Here is a 24,665-nt window from a genome sequence, read left to right as displayed (position 1 = left end):
CTTCACTCTTATTCTAAGAACTTTAACGCATTATAACATGTTTACATATCTGAACACATTTTAACGAAGCCATGATAATCCTGATCACCAAATTGAATTTACTCAAAGTAATTTTTTCCCCCCACATCGTTACGTCTTGTTTTAAGCTGTTTATCATCAGACACTTATGGCCCGAATTTAAATGCGAACAATACAAATTCCTAGTAACAATAAAGTGAAATAACTTACAGGAAGTACTTTTTAGAAGCAACACATTGACATACTTTAGTGTGACGTGTCAAGTCTGTTTGTAATTAAGCTGTTGTTTAAAAAAAAAGTCTTCTGTTTGAAGCACCATAAGCAGTGACTGAAGTATCCTATTTCTCTAACACATGAGTTTAGGTGAAGTTATGCACAGTTGCTGCAGCGAGTCACATTTACCTTTAGGCACCAGGAGAAACATTTAAATTCCACATATTTCTTCGTAAATATGATGAATGTAAAATAAGGCTGAATATTGAATGTCAATTGGCCATTTTAATAACCTGCTTATCGAGTTGCATCTTCGCATCCTTCGCTTAACAGCAGCATGCTGCAGAGGAGCATAGTAATGCACCCGGTAAAAAAGCATAAATAACAAAATAAAAACATTACTTCTGGTCCTTGAGTGCAGTGCCAACCTCTTTCAGAATGTTTTACCCTGATGGGTATTAGCCGGCGACCTTCTGCTGCATTTAAAGAAAGGAGGGGGAAAAAAGCTTTCCCAAACCTCTCGCCTAAACGCAGTTACAGAACATATGCATTAACATACATTAAGGAGTTGTTTATTTATTTCTTTGTTTTAATGTCCCATGCACGTTTAATTAGAAGGCATAATGAAGTGAAATCAGAGTGCCCCTCCTCTGGAGTTATTGCAGTGGGGGCGGAGGAGGAATCTTAACTTATTTTCACTTCGTTTTCACCTCCTCACATTTCTTCATTTCACATGGGCTGGAAGCCCCCGCGGCGTTCTCTTTCCCTTCTCCAGAGCAAAGTGAATGTGACTTTTCTAAGGGGGTCACAGGATGCCTGGAGGCCTGTGGGTGTTACTGGACTGTTGCCTGCTCTCAGCTTCACTGAGGGGCTTGTCATAGATTTCATCTCCACAGAAATGAGCCGGGGGCCCTGGCCAGGAGCACAAGCAGCCAACGTTATGAAGGGCCCACGCTGATTATTTCCCTCTGACATCGCATCCTGAGCTTTCCGCATTAATCCCAGACAAAGGCAGCCCTTCAGTGCTGTGCCAGAGCTCAAATTAGGAGTCAGATAATGGTCTTGTTGAGATCCTGTTCTGTTCACTAAGAGGCAGAGCTCCTGTTGAAATCCTCCTACCATTTTTTTTTAAATATATATTCACACCACTTCTTTTTGGGGTTTTTATGACTTCGAGGAAATTCAGGTGACAACATTTTACTCCATAAGTTTTTCCCAACCATCCTACCCCCACTCTTTCCCCCTGTGTTTAATTTGAGGGTGGCTCTGCAGGACTCGGGCCTGTGCCTGGATGTGGATGGCCATGGGCTGTGAAACTGATAGCCTGTCAAGACTGGAAAGTCCGTCTCCAGCCTGATCCAGTCTGCAGGAGGTAACAAAGGGGGTCTTACAGGACTCCGCAGGGCAGATTAGTTTCAAAGAGCCAATGGCCGAGGCTGCTGGAGGACCTGCTGTGGTCCCAGCGGTGGGTCACTGCACAGGTAGGCGGTCACATAGGTGTACATGGTGAAACTCAGCTTAATCCCGTTTACTTACATATTACCAGGTCACAACAAGTGATATTTTAGAGCAAAAAGGAACCATTTTTCCAATAAAGAATATCTAATCAAATCAAGTAAATGCAATCCATAGATTCAAATTCATTTCCATAAAACCCGCCTCCATCTTCATTGTAACATAATATGGTGAACTTGATAGTTGACTTTGCTACACTTGTTCTAAGCTCTAACCTTTAGTAATTAAGCATATTCTAATTAAACTTCTACACTTTTATTTGAGGAATTCACTGTTAAAATTTTTATTTATATTCACTCTATTTTCTATATTTTCTCAAACATTACTCCGTCATTAAAGCAAGCATGGCATGTAAAGAGATTTAAAAAGCCTCCTTCCTAATTGCCAGCTTTCTAATGATTCACCAGCATCTGGAACCCTACCGTAACCCTCCATCCACAGTGCCTGTGAGTACAACCTCTTGTAGTCGGTGTTCTGAAAACCACTTTATTAGGTAAACCCGTTCAACTGCTTGTTCACACAATGGTGTCAGTTTAGTCATCTACATGTGGTGAAGACGATTTGTTGGAGTTGAACTGAGCGTCAGAATGGAAAGAGAGGTGGACATGTCTCATTTTTTCTAAAGAATGGGCCCACAGAAAATACTGTGATGTCCTTGTTTCTTGTTTCCTTGTTTCTTTTGTTAGAAATTCAAGGCAGCTGTAGCTCAAATAACCACTTATGACAACTGCGGTTTGAGACGGATTGGTTACAGCAGCAAAAAGTGACGCTGGGTGACCTTCCTGTCAGCTAAGAACAAAAAGCTGCCGATATAATTTGCTCAGACTCACCAAATTTGGTCCATTGAGTTTTATGTCACCTGCGACATAAAACTCAATGTTTTTGGCGACATAAAACTCAATGTTTTATGTCGCCAAAATTGTCCCCAAATTCTGGGGACAGAATTTGGTGGTAACAGCATGGATCTAATTTGCATCAATTGCTTGGGCTGCTGCCAGTCAAGCAATGCTGAGTTTTGTGTCTGGCCATGTCCATCCCTTTTTGACCCCAGTGTACTCATCTGATGATGGCTTCTTCCAGCAGGATATTGCATCATAAAGCTTAAATCACGTGGCTGATGATGATAATGATGATGATGATGCGTTCACTGAACTCCAGTTGCCTTCACAGTCACCAGATGTCAGTTCTGCAGCGCCCTGTTGGCATGTTGGGGAAAAGGAGATTCACTTTGTGCATGAGCCACTAACTCATTCAAAGCAACTGGACAATGCTATCATGCTAAGAACCAGAAACTCTGAAGAAAGTTTTAGAAACCATATTGAATCTGAAGGCAAAAGGGGCTCAAACCGCAGCCAGTCATAATAATACAATGGGTTTTGAGTGAACGCTGTAAAATTGCCTTTACATTTTCATATTTTGGTAAAAAGAAAAGATATCAAAAACAATGTCTTATGATTATCACCACCAAGTGTTATGTTTTGATGTTCTCCTGAGCCCAGCTGTAAGGATCTGCTTTCTTGTGTTTGGCAAACCAAAGGAACATTCTGTGGTGTGTTTGCCATATAAAGTAAAATGTATTCAGGATGCGAGAAAGCTTGCCAAATACAATACATCTGTACCCACAATCATTACTGTATCACACTCGTTAAATTCTGTCCTTTAACACATTTAACATGACTGGAACGCTGCACTGTTTCATTTCCCCCCGTATCGATTTTCAGATCTTGTGATCTCCTCCTCTCCCGTGTGGTGAATCTTATCTGAATTGTGTGGCTCGTATTTTGAGTGCTTGTAAGACAGATGGAAACTCCTCTCCGCATCTTAGGCAGCATTACAGGTTCTGAGATGTAAAAATTACCCTGATGCACAATGTCCTGCAGTGTTTAACATGCCTAGTGCTTTGAAATATCCTTGACACATTTATGAGCTTTGAGTTATCATCCAGGTACTTAGGCCATTTATCACATCAAAGGAAGAGCTTTGTTTGTTGACGTAAAAGCAACAATACCAGCTAAATTGCCCCAGTTTGTACAGCCACGTAAGCTTCCTCCTATCTGTCTCGACCAGGCGCAATGCTAGGGACAAAGGTAGGCGAGGGATTTAATAGTGAGCACAGTCTATTTTTCCATTTGAATTCATTTCACCTTCTTTCTTTGAGGCTGTAGATCAGAAAGAAGGAGTGAGGCAATAGAGTGAGAGGCATTGGGAGAGCGCGGGGGGAAAAGCACAAGGAAAACTGATGCCCTTTCCTCCAGCTAAATTAACAGGAATCACGTGGAAAACAATCTGAGTCTCCAATGAAGGAGGAAGGAGAAGGAGGGGAGGGGGGGCACCATTAAAATTAGCCCCAAGCTATGGACTGCACCCAATATCACTAAAGCTGCACTCACTACAGATGTGGAGGCTGGCTTACAGGCAAACTATGCTCTGTTCTATAGCTACAATTAAAATCAACCTCGCTGCCAAAAAATAGGAGGGGGAAAGTGGGGGTAGAAAGGCAGACATGGAACATCAAAGACAGATTGAAATGTGTAGTCAGTAATAAGAGTGGTCTCCAAGCCCCGAGGTTCTCCACGGTCCCCTTGTTAATGAGAAATTTTGACCTCTGGTTTGTAAGTTAAACTTGTAATCTTGGTTAATGAAGTAAATCAATCCCAACTCGGGAGTGTTCAGTGTCTCTCCCTTTGCCTTCTCCCCGCCAACCTCCCCTCTGTCCTTCTGTCTTGTGCTTCTCTCCTTCGCCCGCCCCTCCTCCTTTGTCCCTCGCAATGTGCCGCTTGGGAGCAAAACGGCCAGGTCTTCAACCAGACAAACAGGAAACTCTGAGAGTAGGACGGTTCCGGAGCTGGAGGGAGGGGGTTTGCGAGGACTCAGAGGACCAGGGCCAACCAGGCTGTTTGGTTAAGAAGGAAACAAGCCAGCTGAGTGGCGGTAGAGGGAAAATCAGACTCCTCCTCTCCATCTTTTCCCTTCCATTCCATCACTGTCCACTGCTCTACCCTCAGCATTCTGGTTAGAACTTGGTTAAAAAGTTGTAAAGAAACACTGATGTCCACTTTTATTTACCGTGCCATGGGAACCTAATTATTCCTGTTTGAGGTGGAAAAGGCAGCTAACTTAACTTTGTTTTTTATGAAATGTTGCTGTTTTTCATTTGGAAGCCTCTGCTAATTTCTTGGGGTGCCTTGACATTTACTGTCTATTAGCTATAGCGTGGACGTATTTATTTACATAACTCAGGATAGAATGCATAGCTATGACTTTAGCTTGACTTATATCAGGATGTAATAAAACATAAAGATTCCTGTGTGGGCTTTTCCACTGTATATACTCCATAAATACGATTAAAGAGGGCACATAGAGGCTGCTATCGGTTTCATCATGTCAAGATGTTTATAATGTTAGTTTGACTTCACATCTTAAGGCAATTGAGTAAATCCACTGAGGGCACAAAGCAGACAGAATTGAGTGGTTAGGGAGCTTTTTGGGTCTCTTGGCCATATGCCATGTCTTCTTAGAGCTTTCACACAATGCACTTTGCCAGTTTTTACTCCCCCTATTCAATGCAAAGCAAAGTGGTTCTCATAGCTGCTTTATGCTCTCTGCGCTGCAGTTTAAAGCAATTAAAATTCAACCACAGCACTCGCATGAGAAGAGGAATATATTGGTTGAGTCTTCACTTGTGTGAACTACTTTTGTTTCCTCTTTTCTAGATAATTTGGTCAAACTATGTGATGGGTTGTTGCACATTTTAAAGGAAATCTTTGTTATTTAATAAAGTTAGATATTGCAGCAGAATTACATTAAGGTTTAAGATTATAAATCAATCTCAAAATGTATTAAAACACAGAAACAAAATAATTTGTTGACCCGGATGCTTGATTCCCACTAATAAGACTAATTACTAATTCCCTAGAAACAGCAAAAGCATGTGTATTTTACATTGGATGAATGTTTATTATTATTATTAATATTTTTTAAACAAAGCATAAAGAAAGTCAAGAACAACCAGCTAACTACTTAACCTAACTTAAGCACAACCAATGATTTTGTCGATAATCAAATTTTTCATATAAGGTAAAAGTGCATATTGGAAGATAAGAAAGCATTCCTCACTAATTGTCGTATTGGACATGGTGAAACAGATCAACCTTAGCTATTCATGCTTCAGTGGAAATTTTGATTCACGTATTAAAGGATTATAGCTCCACCTGGTTTCTTTCAAGTACTCCATACTGAAGTCTCCACTTTTAAAGAGCTTTTTCAGTACGGTGAGTTTAAGTTTCTAGTCAGTCCAATAATCGAAATATATCTGTTATCCACAAGTAGTCGAATCAAAGCGCTGCATGTAAACTGATACCTTTTCCTAAAGATTTTAAATAATGATGCAAAATTGATGCATTTGTGCCGCTCTCTTTTGAATGACTTTGAATTTAACTATATATACATATATATGTGTGTCCATTAACATAGGAGTGTTAACACTAATCTTTTTTATTTAGATAAGAATGTTTTATATATTTATATTCACAGCAAAGTAGTGAACCCCCTCATTTTTGCCTGTAAAACTTTGCCCTAGAATAATGGTTAAATATACGATTCTGACAACAAAGTTGAGCCCCTGGCAATTAATAGATACTCATCTTAAAGAAATTAATTACCTCCCTTGTTAATCTTGATATAATTAAATTTCTGAGGAATGAAATTTGCTGCATTTTTTCCCCTCTGCCTTGCTTCCTTTGGAGGCGTACCGGTAATGGCTGGCTCTCTAGCTAGCCTGCTGGCCAGGGACGTGGGGACAGCCTAACATCGTGGGCCCCTCACTATGCTATACCGCACTGTGCAAATCATCTCTGCTCATCCTACGCCTTCACTTTCTCATAGGAAAAAGCTCCGAAAATGCCTGAGTCGCTGCTTTGCCTTTCTTTAAGTGCTGAAATATTCTCCTTCTGGGAGGGATGCAAGCCCCCTCGCCTGCCACTTTCTGGTTCTTAACTTGTGATAACGTTACCAAATGACTTGAAAATTTTGGAGCACAATAGCTGCTAATGAAATTGTCAACATGGAACCGCTGAAGGTTTTACAGAGGTGCCCTAGAGAGACTGGAGGGTTTTTTCTATTACAGCTTATTCAAGAAACTTCTTATATTTAACGTGTTTTTCTTTTTTTAAGCTTTATACTTTATTCATCCTTCATTGTCTGTCTGGATTTATAAATGGAGAAAGAAATAAACACCTGGCAGAGATCTTTCATCTGTAAGGGGGTGAAGTGCCAATGATGAGTGAGGAGCAAGGGTAATATGGAATAAAAAAAAAGTCATAACATAAAGAATAGCTCCTCTTCTCTAAACTCTTGATTTATTATGTTTTTCAGCTTATCAGTCTTCACCATAACTTTTTTTTTAAAAGCAATTTTCAGTGTTTTAATGAAGAGATCCTTGTATATCCAACAAAAAGCTGTCCTTACAAAGGACTTTGAGAAAATTCTCAGAAATTAGCTGCATGTTGCACAACTTTTATTTCATTCTAGCTCGGCTACAGATATTGAACGTCTGCCGACTCCCACTCATCAGTGTAGCGGCATGGCAGATTGATGTGCATTCAACTTCCCAGGGGGTCGTATAACAAACAAGCAGTTAAGGGGCTGACTCAGTGGTGAAGATGGAGCAGGTGTCTTCAAAGTTATCACTTTATGGTTATGGTTCCATGTTATGCAGTAATGCAGCATTTTTAGAAAATGCGTAACAAATTTATTGTAAGTGAGTTGTACACATCCAAACATCTGACCAGCCGGATACAGATCACAGATGAAGAGGCTTGTGTAAATTATTATTTTACTCCTTTTTCTGAAAATTATTCATTCCTATTCCTTTGTTTCTGTCAAAATATTGTAAAACAATACCCTGTTTTGTCTTTTAACAGGAAAACAGAGCATCTAAAATTAGCTTTAGAGAAAAAAACAATGAGAAAGAACAAACAAAGCGATCCATTAGTGAGGATGGGTTATTGGCTGACTTGCCTCTTCTCATGGCGGCCCATTAAAAGTGGTAATGTCTGCCTGCAGCAGCGCCCGGGGAAGAAGAAGGAGGCCAAGGAAGGCATATTTCTCATGCATCAGACACTGGAATTAAATAGACCAATGTTCCCTAAAAAGACTGAAGTACATCTCTTTCTGATGTGCGTCCCGGGCAAAAATTCATTGATCTTAGAATGTCCCTTGGCAATTATAAAATATTAAATCCAAGTCGCACTTTTCGGCTCAGCTTAATTTTTTTCCCCCCTCGCTTTCCATTTGACCAATTTAGAAAAAAAAAAAAAAAAGTTAGGAATGGATGGCCATGAAAAAGGGACACTGATAATGACGACTGAGCCCACTTTTAGAAATCTTTTGTTATGTTTCTGTATTGTTTTTGTAGAATATCTCAGATCGTTAAATAAAACGAGGTCCCAGCCAAGCAGAGGGAGAGCAGGAAAGAGCCGTGTTACACTGGCTGCATGAGACTGAAGCACACCAGGGATTGTTACCGCTCTGACATCTTGATTTTGAAACGCAACATCGTCTGATGCATTTTTCAGCACTCTGGGGATGACAAATATTTGTCAGCTGCTTTCCATTAGGTCTGTGGCCCCCGTGCTTGCCTCCCTGGCCCCTTTCTGTCCCTCAGAGATTACACAGGGGGTATGCAGCTAATTGCCCAGATCATTAAATTTAACATATATTTCAATAAATATAATCATCCAGCTGTTTGACAAGGTACACAGTTCATTAAGCCTCTTTGCTTGTTTGTCCTTTCCCTAATTAAGATTTAGAATCGATCATTGAGTGTGTAATGTACAGTGGTAGCTCGGCTTGCACAGAGAGCCTTTCTCCTACAACTGGAAGGAGTGGCATCCGCTCGCTAAAGCTTTACCATTTAGCACACTGACTGCAATGGGAATTAGACATCCTGTGCTAATTAGGGAGGCCAATTAGCTGTAAAATTCAGGCGTTTTTGACAAATAATCTCAGCAGAATTCAGACGCTTGAATATCATCAGATATGAACGAACAGATAAAGACAAATATTTTTAGCTGTATCAAATGCTCCACTGGTGTTTGTGCCGACTGGTATGCGGCGTTACCTAACCTCTCACTCTGATTTTGATTCATGATCACATGTATTTTTTAGACTGCATAAATTATGTAATTGTCAGACTAATGAACAGACTCCAGTGACAGAACTTCGGGGAAGTTGTGCCTAGCTGGATGTGGCCGCTTACTACTTGCCTGTCAATTTAGGTTGTTCCCAAAACTTGAACAGATCGTATTTTCATTGGGGTGGCAGACCAGCCTAGTAAAAATGTATGAGTGGCACAACTAAGAAAAAATCTCTATATATATAATGTATTAATTTATTCATTGAGTTATATATATATATGTATATATATGTCTTGATTGAACGTCTTTGTATCAATTGAACATGGTTCTCTGGAGGGGTGTCCAACACTTTTCAATGGGAGGGGGCATGGCCCCCTCTGGCCCTCCCTTGGAGGCACCACTGGATTGCCCAGAGTATTACATTATGTGTTTCTCCCCATCAAACAAGCTTCAGCACCCTTTATCACATGTTCGACTTATTCCGAATGCCTTGTTCCTCCGCTAGAGAGTAACACATTTAGTCGCTGTTGTGTTGCCATTTTCTCTTCAGCTGAAACCTAATAGAAAGACGCCATTACACAGTGGAAGGTAATGGCTCTGTGTGAATGCTGGAGCTGTTTGGATACCAGGCAGCGCCCACGGCCTGTTTGAGGGCGCCGGTGGGCAACTCCTGCGGCTGCCCGCCTCAGGTGGAGGAAGCATTCAGCACCTTCTTTTATGAGATGTGTAATTATTATGGCAGACAAGGGTGTGGATTTAAACCGAGTCAATATGTAGATAAGCGCTATACACACACAGACACAGCTGCTGAAAAAGGATGCTGTTGTATGCGAAATATTAAATCAGGTTGCCAAAATGCTCTGCAGGTAGGAAGGAAGCCTTGTGGGCCTGTGGAAGGAGAATCTGATGTTAGGAATGAAGCCTTCAGGAAACTCACAATGGGAACAAATCTCACAATACAGTCTCCCATTTCACCCCCACAATCAACTGGATTTCTTATTAATGCTACAATGTAGAGCTGCTTTATATATAGAATGGCTGTCATCACTGCAATATCAGTGTGTACACGAAGGCGTTCACACTGGACCTTGAATGACTTCAATTCTGTTCTTTACTCATCCGTCAGAAACCGGAACTTTGATTAACAGATTAAAAAAATTACTTTAATCTGAAACGAGGACTTTGGACCACTGAGAAACAACCTTTTTGTTCTTTTATCCGTAGGCAGGCAAGATGCTTGTGTTTCTCTGGTTCAGGAGTGGCTTGTAAAAAGTAATGTGGCTCTTGAAGCACTGACTCCAGCCAATATCCATGCCTTTTCAATCTCCTCCAAGCTGTTGAATGTGATTTGCTGACCAATCCTCAAAATTCAAAGCTTTGGCTCTCCCTATTGCTTCTGCACTTTTTTCAACCAAACATTTTTCTGCCACTCAAGTTCCACTGAATAGTTTTATTTTTGAATAGAATAGTTTTAACAGCCCTCTTCTCTAGCAATGGCTTTTTCTGGCTGTTCTTAATCTGTTGATAGCATAACTTTGTATTGAATTACTGAAAAAATAAATATTTTTTTTTAAATTAAATTCTTAAGTGAGACATGTTTTTTAGTTTTTTTTTTTTTAGTTTAGTTTAGTTTATTTCAGACAAACCTTTCACCGACAGTGTAAACAACACAAAAAAAAACAATTAAAAAAAAAAAAAAAAAAAAACGCCCTGCATGCAAACAGTAAATTTTACCAGTTGGATGGACTCAGTGTGTCTAATTTAGGTGGCCAAAGTCCTTAAGGTCATGGAAAGTGGTAGGGTAATCTTGATCATGGAAAACGAAGCTAAGAGGGGGAAATGTGTGTAATAATTTTCCATAACTTTCTCCAGCTGAACAGAAACAAAACTGAAGTTATCATTTTTGGACCTCAGTAGAAATGATCAAGAGTCAGCATGCAGCCCAAAATCTGGGTGTAATGATGGACTCAGACCTGAACCTTAAGAGACACGTTACCATCTCTGCCCTCTCCTGTTGTTTCTAGCTTTAAAGGACTAATGACCCAGTAAAATCGGGAGCAGCTCATCCATGTGTTTATCTTTAGTCGCATTGTTTACTGCAACAGTGTCTTCACAGGTCTGCCTAAAAAAAAAAATCAGACAGCTGCAGCTGATCCAGAACTCTTCTGCTCACATTCTGACAAAACCAGGAAAATGAAGCACATCACCCCAATTGTAATGTCCTTACACCAGCTTCCTTGTAGCTCAGAGAATAGACTTTAAAAATACAGTTGTTAGTTTATAAATCGCTGAACGGCTTAGTACTATGAAGATCTGTTGTTGTTGATCTTCTGGTTCGGGTCTGCTCTGCATTCCCAGAACCAGAACCTAACACGGAGAAGCAGAATTCAGCTTCTTTGCATCACAAATCTGGAACAAACTTCCAGAAAACTGCAAAGATGCTGAAACACAACGTTCCTTTAAATCAGTGTTTCTCAATAATTTCCTGTCATTTCCCCCCCTAGGGATCATAATTTTTTTCACCCCTACCCCACCTCCCAAGCTCAGTTCCCTTCCCTCCCTAGAATTTAAATACTATTGCAAATCTGTTAATATTTAATAAATTGTTGTACAAACCACTGGCTCCAGCATCGTATGACCTTAATCTGCTGTTTTATTGTTCTAAGCCTCAAAATAATTTCTAAAGTCAGTTTATTGAGTGAAGCACTAACATTTAATCAAGACTACTCCATTTGAAAAAGTGCAAATGATTCACTGGGATTTGCATTTTTAGACCTAATATAGGTATATAGTATAGTATAGTATATAGTTTACAACTATAAGCACTGGTTACTTATCAGCTTCTTCGGTTTAGTTTTTCACAAGGTATATAGTTAACATTTATTGTTGAAAAATTTGCAGCAATATTACTTATATCCCAGCTTGTCAGATGAGAAGAAATGAAAAGTGCATAACAGTTTGCATTAACAATAAAAATATATGTTTCACCTACTTCCTGTCCTTTTTCTGTGAGCTACAGTTACTGGCTTATGATAAGGGCCGGGCTCTGAGTTTTTGATTTGGGGTTTAAATACGAGTAAAGTTGGATGAGAACAAAGTCGTAATTTTATAACTTTTCACCATACTGCACTAAATTGCGGAATACTGAGGGTCTTGTAAGATTATAGTTGGTACTGGTTAACAAATGAGTAAGTACTAAATATTTCAGCACATCAGAAGCAAATTTTCAGCCCCAGGACTTTGAAACGATTGCTTGAAAAACTTTTTATTTAACAGAAAGAACCAGACTTGCTGAGTGGGTCACGTTACATATCACGAAGCTTTTTTTTCTTTTCACTGTCAAACTTCTCCATCTCTCCTCTATAACGGTAGATATATTTCAAAACATCCAGCCCTGTATCCTTTGGTCCGTTTTTATTATTTTTGTTTGGTTTGGTTTTGTATTTTTTTCCCTCCGTTTACAACAGTGCTGTGTAGCTACTTCTACTGGCTTGAACAGGCAGCCTGATGATTAGTTTGAACACTGCTGCCACCTAGTGACCGGAGGTTGCCTGATGATTAGTTTGAACACTGCTGCCACCTAGTGACCGGAGGTTGCCTGATGATTAGTTTGAACACTGCTGCCACCTAGTGACCGGAGGTTTGTTTATCAGTTAAAGTGATTAAAGACCTGCTTCACGCGCCCCATTATTTGAAAAGTACTGCTTAAAATCAAGGCCAAAAATCCACCTGTTTAGAGTTGCCTTTGATTCCTGATAACTAAAACATTGATAATATATTTGATGCATAATTGCTTGATGGTTGTTGTGAATTTGTGTCATAAATGGTTACTGTATTATGTCTTTATGATATAAAGCACTTTGAACTGCCTTTTTGCTGAAATGTGCTCTACAATTGAACTTCACTTGACTTAACTTGGCTATCATCATCATCATCATCATGCTATTAAACAGAACATAAATGCACGTTTTCCTAATCTTGTAAAACCCTAAAACTATTTCAGTGTCATTGAACTACAAAATGTACCACTCTCTCTGCTTGCAAAGAAAAGTATTGGACAAGTAGGTCATTTATATTAAATTTGCATTACTTTTATAAATGCTCAGATTGTTAAAAGCATTTGTTTTAAGTGTGATAAAAAAGAATGACACTGGGGGTCACAGTAGCTCTCAGAGTTACTCCGTTTTGTCTTTCTGGGGCATTTTTATAAAACATGAAACTCTACCCTCTTCCCCAAAAGAGCTTGGATCTTAATTGGAACAGCCATTTTTCTGCAGCATGTAGTTTGCAGGCGCCACACTGTGTGCACTGGGACCAATGTCAGCGGCACTGGAACTGAGTCTGGGATGGCTAAAAGATGTCAAAAATGGGCCCCATTAACATCAATTTGAGATCAAGGGCTGGTGCATAGTGTGATCCCTCGCCGTAAACATGCTCTCTAATCCTTTTACTGGGGTGTCTGCTGTGGGCCCTCGGTACGTTCTTTTTGTTGTTAAGTGAAATGTGCCACTGCTCATAGGAGGGTTCATGTGAAGAGTGACAGCTCAGAGCGGAGCACACGTCTGCAGAGCGGAGGGATCCATCCTGTCTTTTGATGCTTTATCTCATTCTCAAGTTTAGTGTGTGTTACTACGCACAATCTCAGTGTCATACCACTTTGCCAGCCTACTATTCTCCCTAATTAGGCCATTTGCAGGAAGCATTCTCCTCATTGTGGTCATTTATGCTCAATACCACTCTGAACTGATAGGCTTTTTGTTAACTGGTTGTTCCTACTTGCAAGCGTTTCGCAAAGACATCAAAGAGTGGACCACGAGGCTCATTTGGCAACTTCTCCCAGCTATCCATCGGCTGCAAAACACCCCGTTGCCTTGATTATTAACTCAGTCACCGCCCTCTCATTCAACTTGAATTAAAAATTAAAAACCAGCTGAAATGACAGTGCCACACCACTGAAAGTAAAGTGCGGAAAACCAACATAGGCTCATTAGTGGGTAGTTCTGAAGACAAGCATTCTGACTAGAGACTCATTACACTTCTCCTATTTTAACTCTAATTGGGTTCATTTTATATATGAAACGCCTTGAATATTTAATGTTGCAAAAGTTCTACTTCTGATACTTTATGTAGTCAAAGATACTTGGCCTGTGTTAATTGACCAGGTTATCAGGCAAACTGAGAAGTTTCTCAGTTTCTCGTATCCTTGCTGTGGAAGCACAAAGAAACATTTAGTAAAGCCTTTCTCTGGTTGTTTACTGGATTATGGTCTTCATGCAAATAGTAAATATTTATTAATGCATGAATGTAAAAAATAAGTAGTATTTAACAGTATATTAAGTATTGTTCTGAATGTGTATTGTTTTAATAGCAGATAGGTTTTCAATTTAGATGTATTAATACAGAAATTATATCCCTACTGAAATGATTCTCTGTACTTGCAGCATTCAGTTCGTCTGCTGGATTGTTGGGTCTGTTGTCTCATTGGCATCTTGAAAGTGCTCCATAGATGGACCTGCATGTAAACTTGACAGTAACATAAATTATTTTGATAATTTGATATCTTAAAGTGGTGTGAAAGATCTGAATACAGGCTTTAAAAAAAAAACAGTCTGCACAGCAGGAAATCCTGCAGATGCTGTGAAGCCAATCCAAGATCAAAAACTTTGAAGAGGATCTATCAGAGAAAAAGTAAATTTAGAGCGTAGGAGAGCAAGGTTGCAAACCAGTTAAAGAAAAGCAGAAAGTTGTCCCAACTCCTTGCACTTTGGATGTTCAATGGGAAATCAGAGAACCGGCACAGACCCGTAACACACCAACATGGAAAGAATAAGGAGATAACTTAAAACCCCAAAACATGACAAAACTCATGAGATAAAACAGTTATTCATAGAGTGTGGCTGTAAAGCCTTTGTAGTATTTATAACAAGTCGGTTAGCTATCCCTGTTCAGTATATTTTAATTAAACAGATTAAACACAACGTCTTCGTTTCCTCCTATGGATTTCTTTTACACAGGCTTTTGTTTCTCTCCGGTTGAAAAGAAAAAGAGTGGCGAAACAAAAGCGAGATTGTGTTTCCAGGCAGGAAAGTTTGAAGTTTCTTTGTTTGGAAGCAAGGTTCCGGGTGCAGCGCGCTGTTTAGCTCGGTGACCCTGTGACTGTCTTCTGAGGAATTGTATGAGCAGCCCTGCAGAATTGCGCTCCAGGGCCGGCTTTCATCTTGGTAGTAACCTGTGGACTTTGAAACTCAGGGCGATGGAATTGCAGCTTTGTCAGTACACTACTAATTAGAAAATTCCTAACCTCGAGCAAGATGTTTTAATTATGTGTTGTGTCAACGAGTTTGCAGATTTAATCCACCGTTGATACACACTCAAGTGTGCAAACTATGTCGCACGTTGTAGTAGATCAAGTGGAATGAGGCAGGAGCTTTCTTTTTTCTTCATCCTTTCCTTTCCCGCGTAACCTTACGCCTCTCCTGAACCCTTCTTCGTTAACAGACATCACATGCTTAAGCGACCAGATTAGAAGTGGAGTTAATGTGTTAAAATGTGGTCTGATTTGCCTTAGTTTGGTGGAGGCTAAACAATGTGACAGCATTGTGCTGGGTGTGAGCTCTCTGTTGCAGTGAGTCAGTGTGAGGGAAGGCAGGAAGGGGTTAAACAGAAATTGAGCGGGGATGCTGGGGGCAGCAGTGCTGCAGAACATAGCAGTGTTCGTGCGAAGGCAAGTCATTTCCCGAAACACTGCAGACACATGGCCTGCGGCGCTCTAAAACCTTTGGAGACCAAAATGGCTTGCAGGAGTTAGAAGTAATAAGGTGTTTTTTGCCTTCTTTCTCCTTGACTGAAATTCTGCACGGTTGCTATGCATTGCCATGGAGCTGTGTAGCTGTTTTTATGGTTTATGTGGGTATTAAGATACTCTACAACTGGCCATTTTTGAGATTTGTTGTTGTTTAGTTGTGAAGCAAATGGAAGTTGTTTGTTTTGAGAGTAATTCCCCCATTTTTTTCCCTTTTGCAATGATCAGAAAGCCAGACCTCACTCTTGTTCCTCTTTTATTTCCCTCTGTGTGCCCTTTATTTGTTTTTCTTTCCATCACAAAAAGACAAATTAGCGAAAGCATGTCTGAGAGAAGAAAAAACAGATGTAGCAAATGCGCTTTACTTGCTTTCATTTTTGAGAAAGCACTAAAAAAACGGCACTGATTTCTTAAGGGTTTTTGACACGAAAGCTTGGTTTGTGAGGATCAAAGGCCACCTGTGTCATAGTGCTGAGACACAGTGCGTTGGTGTTAGAAGTGCTGGTAACTATGTAGTAATTAGCGGTGTCCCCGATTCAATTCGGTATCGGTATTGGGCCAGATACTAACGTGATTCTTGGATTGGATATCAGGGTTAGGCTGGTGTTAAATTCACCAATCCAAACTTGATGGGTATGTTTTGCAGGTTGACCAATTTTGCTCTGAATGTTTAACCTTCATGCAAAAGTATTGCTGTACACTTCAGTAAAACATACATAATAATCTTAATCATTGTATTTAAATAAATGTTTTGAATAGTGTAGTAGATGAAAGTTTTACATTTAGCAGATTACTAAATGTTTAAAGGGGAATATTATGCAAAATCAACTTTTTGAGCTTCATATCATGTTATAATTTTATTCCCCCATCAAACACATATCCAAAGCATTTTTTTGATTCATTCATTCATGTATGTTTGAGAAATCCTTGAATCTTTCGTGATAGCCATTCGGGAGTCCCTAAACACTTGCTCTTATAAAGTGCTGCCTATTCACCCTGGATCTTCAGTCTCCAGTCAAACTTCCACTTTTCCTACTCGGCTCCTCCAGACTAGCGGCAGCAACAATTAGCAAACACCTTGAGGAGCCGAATGTTTCCTGAGCTTATCATACAGTCGCTTTCTTATTCAAAATCTGCTAGGAACGGTTGTAAACGGCATCATGGAGAAACATTTTTGTGGTGACAGGCTGAAGGAGGAGTGTCAGAAAGAGTAGGAGAGTCTTAAAGAGACAGAGGCCCAGTTTCAAGCTGTCAGATATGGCTATCATGCAAAGTCAAATTTCTTTTAATCTATGTTCGCTATGGACAGCATTTCTATAACACCTGGAGCTAACATAGTTACTTGATTATTCTATAAAACGACTCTATGTGCCTGGAAAACACATAACGTCGTCCCTTTAAACATATGCATGAAGCATATTTCAAGAATTTGCAGCCAGTCGATACAGTGAGGACTCTGCTGCGTAGAATCAGCTTGTTCTGAGATAATTTACTGTTTCAAATTAGAAAATACAACAATAATATGAGTTTTGTGCAAACATTTAAATTGGTGAGTTTGGTTGAATTGTTATAGTAACAACAGAAAACAGTGGATTCAATGTCATAATGGGACAGCCTGCTGAAGACTTTGACACATTGAAGGAATGTTTACACTCAAGAAATTACATGGAGAGACCACTGTTGCCTTAAAATGCTCTGGATCAACAGCATTGGTATCGGCAGATGTCAATATTAAATTGTCGAAATGGAACCAAAAAATCCTGGATCAGAGCATCTGTAGTGGTGATTGGAAGACTGAACCAAGGCCCTTTTCATCCAATGCTTGTTTCAGTAAATCTTGTCGGCCTTGTCTGCTTCAAAGAGAGGCTCCGGCGTATAATCTGGGTATGTACATCTGTGAATTATTATTCTAATTCTTTATACGTTTATTAGAGCTGAATAAACTCCACATCAAATACATCACCCGGGCAATGTCAGAAGGCCTGAGGCAAATCAGCCGACATCTGTTAACTCTTTCAAAATGGCCTCATCCAGCATGTCTGTGGGCGTAGAGGAGCGAGGAAAAAAGGGAGAGGCGAGAGAGCCGGAGAGGGAGAGAGGAGCGCAAAAGTCTCTGTTGCTGATTAATGGCGGCCGTAGGAGAGGCGTTTTTAGGCCGAGAGTGGGGCTGCACTCCCACGGCTGGGCTACACACTGTAAACACAGCGAAGGGGACGAGGCAGCGTTCCTCGATTGAAATGCAGCATGCAGGAGAACATGTGGGAAAGCTTTACTTCTTGGCACAATCTCAGTCAACCAGGGAGTCAGTAAATGACTCACTCAGCCAGGCTCCCAGCCAGTCACTCAATCAGCCACAATTCTGATAAAATTGTCAGTCAGCAAATCTGTCTTTCAGTCAGACAACTCGCACGCCGCTTGTCAGTCACACAGGTTTGTGAGAGAAGGAAGCTAAAGGCAACATTTGCAGCCAGGATAAGTCAAGAATGACCGAGTTATTTGCCGTTATTAAATTCTTTGTGACTTTTTATTTGTCAGTAATCTGTGTCTGCGCAATACATGTCCTTCTTGCCTGAAGATTTTTCACCATCAAAGCAATGAGGGTGAAGTAGCATAGCGTCATAAACATGGAGCCTGGCTTTAGCCACAGATATGAATGCTGAGCAATGGTTTCTCCCCACGTCGCAGTTTTAGTTAACTCAGTATGTTGGCTGGTGCGTTGTCAGATACTGGCACAAACAGCGAGCACACACTCTTTCTCACCACACAGCCTCTATCAGTAACTTCTGCTGTGAGGAGGGGAGTGCTGAGGCAGCAGGTTGGACCGCACGGGGGCCGAGCGGCTCTGTGTGCCTGGCAAAGTGGGCCATTAACCCACCGCCCTGAGGTGTGACCTGGGCCAAATCCAATATTGGCTTCAGCATCAAGGCACAGGTGCCACTCAAGGTTCAAAGCCGCAGATCAGCAAGAAGCCCCACTTCTCCTGCTGCCCTTCCACACCAACCCTTTTCCTTTTTTTCCCCCTTACAATAAAGGAGTGAATGAAAATTGAGACACATGCAAGCACAGCTGCTGCCAATTCACTACTGGAAACAAGGAGTCATAAGTAAAGGTAATAAAGCCAAGTATGGGTGAAAACATTACAAATAAACTGTCTGAATGCATTTAAACCTTTCCAAGGCTGAACGTAAATGATCAGTGTTCCTCTGATAACATCAAATGGGATTTCGTTTATAGATTTGCTTATAAAGCTTTAAGCCACCAACACCAATACTTTATTCATTCTCCTCTTTAGAATCTGTAACATATGGAAACGTAAGAGTGGCATTCAAAATATAGACTGTATTTATTAGGTGGGAAGGAGATATGGCACTGTATGAAAGAGCAGTTGTAGTAAAACCTGCATTTCCTCATTTAAAACAAAAACTGATATTGTAAAATAGCTTTAGCGCCTTATAATTTAGCTATTAGCTAGCATTACAAAAATGTGAATTTCCTTGTGTGTGCATTCTTGAGCATCTAGATCCCTGACTTTAACTCTGAGGTTTCCAAACGGATCCCAACATTTACATCTTTCATAACTGATCTTGAAATGAACTTTGTTCAGCTTTCCTGTTACCTACTGAGTCTTGCTCTCTTGCACCAAATGCAGACATTTGTTGATATGTGATTGAAAATGTAATTTGCTTTAAAATAGCTTCTTCCATTTAAAAACTCAGATACTAAAAATGGTTTAACTTACATCTTCATTTCTAAGGAGGATGCATTCGTTGGTAGAGAAAAAATGGTCAAGAGTGTTCAATTTAAAATCATCTGATCCCAGTCACAACATTTATTGGTGAAACTTCTGTAAAAAAATTAAAATCTCTTCTTATTTATCTGCAACTTTTTCAGGATACCAATATTACCACACTACAGAGTTATTAGGATATTACTAAATCTTGTGCAAAATATCCAGAAGATTTTACTGCACTGCACATTTATTCATCTGCCTGTTCTGATTTTGTGAAAGTCAGATTATTGAATTATTTTGTAATGAATATGTATTTTATACCTGTATTAGGTATAGGCCTGAATAGGTGCGTTATAATAATTTATAGTATGAAAACTCATTATTTTAAATCCTTCCTTCATTCCGTTCCTACGGTTTAAAGTTCTGTTAACAGGATGCCAGACAGAAGGCTGAAGTGATCAAGGTTTTTCTGGCTGTATAAAGCATAGAGCACTTTAGCACTACATCCTCCCCCACCTGTTGCTGTTCGCAGCGAGCCCAGATTTTTTTATTTTTTGACAAACACAACCAGTCAAAATGGAAAGTGGAAACTAAAATGTGAATTTCTATTTTCTCTTTTAAATAAAAACAATTAAGGAACACATTTGCTCTGAATTTCTGCATGTATGCTTTAGAAATATGGCATTTCTACTAACGGTTTTCATACTGTGAGTCTCATACCAACCCTTGTCTAATTGGTACAATTTGTATGCAGGCCACCACAACATTGCTGAGGACTAAAAACATTTACGAGGCCTTAATTTAAACAGGCTTTAAAAGCTCTGCTCTCCTTAGGTTCTATCCTCTGTGTTTTTTCTCCATGTCCCCCCATGTGAACAAGTCAAACGTCTGAAGAGATGTATTGAAGTATCCCTGCACATTCTGTACGACGGATATGTCATATGACATATTGCCTTGCAGCAACCATCACAGATAAAATGACAGATGCTGTTTTTTGCCTCATGGATCTTTCTTGGCCAAGTTGATTTTGAGACATTGCTTTTTGCTCTGCCCTGCTGTCTCAGTGATGCGGTTCTCCTGCATATTCTGTTCTCTTTGCTTTTCCTTTTCATCCATTGCGAAACTTACAAAGGCTGCCTGCTTTGTTCTCCACCGAATTTCAAACACGGTTGGTGTGTAATTGCTAGCGACAAGGAGAGCGTGGTTGTTGATGTCTCACTTTCCTTTTTAACTGACACTCAGCCATCTGCTTTGTTTAGCTTCGATGTTTACCCCGCCCATCCGCTGTGCCTCCTCCACATTATTCCTTACATGTACCGGTGAAAAGCCTGGTCTCCATAGATACACTAGGCCAACTCCTTAAAAGCCCTGATTTATTATTTTGGTGTAGAGGACACATGAAGACAGGAGGAAAGGGTGACGATGCCGTTTCGTGAGAGTTCCTGGACAAGCCCTGACCTTTCCGTCTGTGTCTCACTAAAGTCTGCCCTTTTCCCTGAGGGAAATGAGGCATTCTGGGAGCTGCAGTGCACTACCTACCTTCATCCACTTCAGTGGAAGCACCGACTGGCCGCCTGTGGCTACTTCTGCACATCTGTCCAGGTGGATGGATGGCTTTGATTGGAAACAATCCCTGACCCTGTCGTCAGCCTGACTCCTGACTGGCAGTAATTGGCATGGCAGTAGGCAGGCCCATCTTTCACTTGTGGTCAGCCATGATTGACCTGATTAGGCCTGGGTAGCTCCCCAGAGTGAAGGGGTCTGGTGTGGCCCGGGGCAACGATGAGCTGGCTGTACCCATGTGCCCCTCGACCAGCAGCAGAAGATGATACATGTTGCTAAAGTAAGTTGGCAGCAACAGTGGCCTGACTAGCTTCACTTGTCAAGTCATATCCAGGGGTCAGAGAGTTTACCGAGGGGAAATCTGAGACACGGCATCGTCATACATATTGTACGCACAACCAAGCATATGAGAGGGCGGGTGCTGGAGGGTTTTGGTTTGGTTCCTGTAAATTCAAACTCATCGTATGTTTGCAATTAAAGCTGGTGTGTACAGTGTGTTTACAGAGTGCTGCAATCAACGTAATTGGGAGAGGGTGTTCCTGACTGAAACGTCTGTCTTATTTCTCTCCGCCTGGGTTCAAGTGGGCACTTGCTGGCTTTGTCCCAATGTAAATGCATTGTTTCACCTGTTTCACCTTCTCTATACACTTTCGTTTTTACATTATTCATATTTTTTCTGGCTCAAATACAAAGACCTACAACAGAGCTTTTGATTTCAGTGAAAACAAACCAAGAAAGTCATGGGAAAAAAAAAAAAAGATAAAAAGCTATGTGAAATGACTTTATTTTCCTTTTCAATTCTAATTAAATCACCACTGACCACTGCATTGTTCTGGGTTTCTTCAAAACTCAAACTGTAAAATAAAGTTTAAAAAAAAAGTTCAATAAAATCTATTTAAAAAAAAATCGAGAACAAAAGATTGAAAAATAACACACATGACGTAAATAAACACGAAGGGCAGAAATTGCATGATGTCATCATTTTGTTGCAGACCTCATTTTAGCTCGTCTTACAGCCTGATCTGGACAGAACGTCTGGTCAGAACTGTTCTCACGTGATGTCAGATTACTCTTGCATTATTGGTCATAGATGTGAATTGTGTGTGTGTGAAGCTAATGTCGACAAGCAGCAGTAGAGTCTGTCCTACTTTTCTGCTGAACCTTCAAGAATTTCTGCATTTGAATTTCTTGTGAAGAAGGAAATGTCTTTACCAGAATAAACTTTGTTCTGAACATTTTTTCTTGTGTCTTTCTGACTAGAGTTTAGGTTGTTTGTTCAGTCAGCTTGTGAAGGTGACACAGAAAAGGAGTGTGTGGCTCAGCAGACACTGACCCTGATGAAAAGCATGCTTTTGTCACAACACAATAGATTGAATTTATTTGAATGACCATGTAAGATAACATTTTTTACCTGCTCTGGTTGTGCCTTTCATCTTTTTTATGACTACTTCTTTTCACATTCAAACTTGTTTTACTCAGAGCAAGAAGACAAATGCTTCACTTGGAGAACCCCTTGGGTTTTTTTTGTCCTCACAAGCTAGAATCAGGTCCGAAAACGTCTGGAATTTGAATCACGTTTTTTTTTTTTTTTTTTCAGATTTGGATAAGAATATACACTTGTATTTCCAGATTTTGTTCCCTATTCCATTGGCTAAATGTTGTGCCCTTACTTCCATCCTTCAGATTGTTTTTACTTTCTTCCTTGTGCTCTTCTTTTTTTTTTTTAGCATTTTGTCCATTCATTTTACTTTTATTCTTCTTTTCTCATGTCCTTCACTGTCCTTTCTTTTCGTGTTGCTGTTTTCCTAACTTCCTTCCTTCCTTCTGTTTTTCCAGAGTTTTTCCTTTAAGTGAACTTTTGCTGTCTGAAATGAGGCGTTTTTATCTTTGTCAGAAGCTTTGTTTGTTTAGATTGCAAATCTTTTCATATTCCAGGCAGCATAAAGGTGTCTTTTGACTGTGCCTGCGGTTTCCCTGGTTATTGACAGCATTTTGTAAATATTTTTCTCAGCCTTTGTTTGAAGAAAAGGTTTCAGTGTGCACCTGAATATCTGGATGTTATTATGCCATCTTTTGATCTCATTCATGCTCTGCAAGAGGGGATTAATTTTTCTAATTGGAGGTGTATACTCGCTTTGCGGCCGCAACATTCTTAACTCTTGATACTGTCAATGTGTTTGCCATTCAACAAAGATGATGTCATATCGTCAATTGGAAACACAACTACTGCTTCATTCCTAGCACTCATACGGTTTGTTTTTACCATGTAAATAGTTTTTCCTTCAAACCCTGCATAGTAACAAAGACCTCCTTGAAAATAAGGAGGAATTCCTCTGAACGCCCTGCCCTGCTCTCGGGTGAGAAAAGTCTCACCAGAATAGTCTCTTAAGATCCTCGAGATAAACATCACAACTGGTAATGTTTTTAGTTTTCATAAAGAACTCATGTCAGTACCAGCAAATAAATATTTACTACTAGAAAGTCACGGAACTTGTGTTCTCTAAAAGACATTTTTAAGTGGTTTGGATTTATGTCAAAAACTGTGAGGTACAGATAATTCGTCTGAACATAAGTCAGCAACTTTAAAAACCAGACTAAGGTGATGAAATGGAAATTTTGACCACGTTCTTTACCCCATTTCTTCAGTTCATGTTAGTGGATGTGTGTGTGTGTGTGTGTGGGGGGGTGTGTGTGTGTGCGTGTGTGTGTGTGTGTGTGTGTGTGTGTGTGTGTGTGTGTGTGTGTGTGTGTGTGTGTGTTTAAAGCTTTCTAAAGGTCCCACCTCATCCTTTCAGGCCGTTTGATGTCTGACCTTTAACTAGACCATTGAAACACTTCAGTCTGGTCAGACTGTTGCTGATTCGCTGCCTTGTTTGGGATAATTGTCTGCTGGTGATCCAGTCGTGGCCCAGCTTTAGCCGTCAGAGAAATTGTTCTGTTTTTGACTCTTGATTACTTTGGGATTCAGGAGAACTCATGGTAGACTCAAAGACTCCAACATGCTAACCAAATCATCAGCCCTCCACCCCCATGTATGACGGTTGGTTTGAAATGTTTGTCAGGATTATGGCCAGACGTTTTTCTTGCCTCTGTTTAAGATGCTTTGTTTCAGACGTTTTAGGTTCTTTGCGGTTTCACTGAACTCGGCACAGACAGATGTTGAGGAGAATTTACTGGCGTGTCTAGCACAGCTCTTTCCATGAGTAAATAATTCTGTCGTGGTGCAAAATGTGTGTATCAACCCTAGAAGGAGAGCTAAAAAACCAGCGTGCTAGCTCTGGGTAGACATTTATTGTGTTGTCATTTATTTTGATACATTTTTTATCATGAAAACTTTTTCATTTATTGTCATCACAATAAATTCCAATTAATTTATTGTGACAACAAAACTGTCATTGTTCTTGGGATTATTTTCACTATTTTTTTCAATGTGTGCATTTTAGTGATAAAAATCATACTTTTTTATGTTACTGGTGTCCTAAAGAACTGTTTGTGGGGCTATGATTGCTGTGTCATGCAGTCATAGCCACACAGTTACCTAATTAAAGTAATAAACTGCTCTGATTACTTTTATCTTTACCACAATAGTGAAATATGGGCTGAATGGCCAATCATCAGGAAGAATCCATTACTCCAAAAGCAGATAAAGTCTTGGACTGTAACTTTATTTATTAATTTTTTATTCTTG

General features: G+C 40.0%; 1 protein-coding gene across 2 annotated transcripts in view; it reads left to right on the top strand.

Moving 5' to 3' along the window:
* The window catches only part of LOC106909672 (transcription initiation factor TFIID subunit 4), a 103,208-nt gene that overhangs the window by 74,804 nt on the left and 3,739 nt on the right, over positions 1-24,665 (top strand). The window lies entirely within an intron of this gene.

Source organism: Poecilia mexicana, unplaced genomic scaffold (assembly GCF_051168715.1).
Source record: "Poecilia mexicana isolate PSO_F unplaced genomic scaffold, ASM5116871v1 scaffold_3, whole genome shotgun sequence".
NCBI classification, from domain to species: Eukaryota; Metazoa; Chordata; class Actinopteri; order Cyprinodontiformes; family Poeciliidae; genus Poecilia; species Poecilia mexicana.
This window is presented reverse-complemented; position numbering and strand designations above follow the sequence as displayed.